This window comes from Sardina pilchardus, chromosome 9 (genome assembly GCF_963854185.1).
Source record: "Sardina pilchardus chromosome 9, fSarPil1.1, whole genome shotgun sequence".
NCBI lineage: Eukaryota > Metazoa > Chordata > Actinopteri > Clupeiformes > Clupeidae > Sardina > Sardina pilchardus.
The window spans coordinates 534021-536520 of NC_085002.1; the positions used below are offsets into that span (position 1 = coordinate 534021).

Consider the following 2500-nt stretch of genomic DNA (forward strand, 5'->3'; position numbering starts at 1 on the left):
TAATGTGTGCGCACACACACACACACACACACACACTGCTGTGTTAGTCCAGTGTATTAGTACACACACACACACACACACACACACACACACACACACACACACACACACACACACACACACACACACACACACACTGCTGTGTATTAATACTGGTTGCCTCAGGCAGCCATTACATCCATCACATCTGCAGTAGCGTCTCAGCAAACAGCAATTAATGCACAACTTATTTTCAGAACCCCCGCACACACACACACACACACACACACACACACACACACCTCCCTCTTCCCCCCTCTCTCTCTCTCTCCCTCCCTCTCTCTCTCTCTATCCTCCCCCTCTCTTTACATACTTTCCTCAGTACTCAGCCCCCACCCCTCACACACACACACACACACACACACACACGCTGTCTCTCTCCTCGTCTCCTCTACCCCCTCCTCTCTTTCTGTATTAATACACACACACACACACACACACACACACACACACACACACACACACACACACACACACACACACACACACACACTCACTCATTGCATTCTCTCCTCTCCCCCCTCTTCTCTCTCTGTATTAATAATTTGTGCTGCTCGACTCCTGGTTTGACCCAGCCCTCTGGCAGCTTGCATCATCCTCCCCCAAACATACACACACACACACACACACACACACACACACACACACACACACACACACACACACACACACACACACACACACACACACACACACACACACACACACACACACACACACACACACACACACACACACACACACACACACACACACACACACACACCTCACTTTAGCCTTTACAGAATTGAGCAGCGATGGACCAGGTCTGTAAGAGTGTGTGTGTGTGTGTGTGTGTGTGTGTGTGTGTGTGGGAGATCATTGGAGAAGGTGTGTGTGTGTGTGTGTGTGTGGGAGAGATCACAGCACACTGCCCCTTACGAGCATCTTTATGCCACATACATACAACACACTGCCCCCCCACACACAAATGCACACTTCCCCTACACATATACACTGCCCCTTAACCCTCCAACCCCTACATACATACATACAGTACACCACTATTACTCCCCCCCCCCCCCCTGGTTTGGCTTCTACATAGAAGGGAGGGGTTAGAGTGTGTGGGTGTGGTCACAGTGTAGATAGGAGGGGGTTAGTGTGTGGGTGTGGTCTCATCTTAAACAGGAGGGGCTTAGAGAGTGTGGGTGTGGTCTCATCTTAGGGTGTATTCACACTAGGTCCCATGGACCGGACCCGGGTTCGTTTGGGCCGATGGTTCGGTTGTTTTTGATAGTGTGAACGCAACCGTACCGAACTCGGGTGCGGACCCGGGTCCGCCTGAAAAGATGGTCTGGGGTCCGGTTCGCTAGAACGCTGGAGAAGGTTGCTAAGCAAACGTTCTAAAGATTCTAAAGAATCTTTACCTTTGTCCTCTTCATTGCACTGCCCAGAGCCATATAAAGAGAGAGTTGCGACAACTCCATTGACGCTAATGTTCCATATTTTCTCAACAATAGTTCCCGGAAGTTAGGATCGAACAATCGTTAACAGACAGTAAAAGACGGTTATTTTAAGATTCTAACGAACAGTCAAAATCGCTTCCGGGAACTATTTGAATATGATTTGAACTACTTGAAGTTGCACGAACCACGTCACAAACCGAATTTTCTGTACCCGGGTTGTCGCAACTCTCTCTTTATATGGCTCTGGCACTGCCTTTTGCTGTGTTGCCAAGTGAAATTTTGTAAACAGAATTCTGGAAGTTCACGTTGCTTATGACTCAAACGGACCCGGGTCCGCAGACAAACATGTAATGTGAACAGAAACCAACTACGGCAGAAGTAACCGCACTCGGGTCCGGTCCAGCTAAACGGACCTAGTGTGAAAGCAACCTTAAACAGGAGGGGTTTAGTGTGTGGGTGTAGTCTCATCTTAAACAGGAGGGGTTTAGTGTGTGGGTGTGGTCTCATCTTAAACAGGAGGGGCTTGGAGTGTGGGTGTGGTCTCGTCTTAAACAGGAGGGGCTTAGAGTGTGTGGGTGTGGTCTCATCTTAAACCAGAGGGGCTTGGTGTGTGGATGTGGTCTCATCTTAAACAGGGAGGGGTTTAGAGTGTGTGGGTGTGGTCTCACCTTAAACAGGAGGGGATTAGAGTGTGTGGGAAGGGTTTGTGAAGTTGTATGGCTGAGGGCCTTAGAATTGGATCACTTAGGGATGGGTGTGGCTTAAGAAGGACATATTGATTGATGGGTGTGGCTTAAGAAGGACATATTGATTGATGGGTGTGGCTTAAGAAGGACATATTAGTTGATGGGTGTGGCTTAAGGACATTGATTGAAGCTGTGGCTTTAGAAGGACATATTGATTGAAGGTGTGGCTTAAAGGGATATTCCGCCATTTTTGGAAATACGCTCATTTTCCACCTCCCCTCGAGCAAAATAATCGATATTTACCTTGCTCCCGTTCATCCAGCCATTCTG

At 48.5% G+C, this 2500-nt stretch overlaps 1 protein-coding gene across 2 annotated transcripts in view; it reads left to right on the forward strand.

The window, feature by feature from the left end:
• The window catches only part of foxj3 (forkhead box J3), an 89035-nt gene that overhangs the window by 55687 nt on the left and 30848 nt on the right, over positions 1-2500 (forward strand). The gene's annotated exons all lie outside the window — the stretch shown is intronic.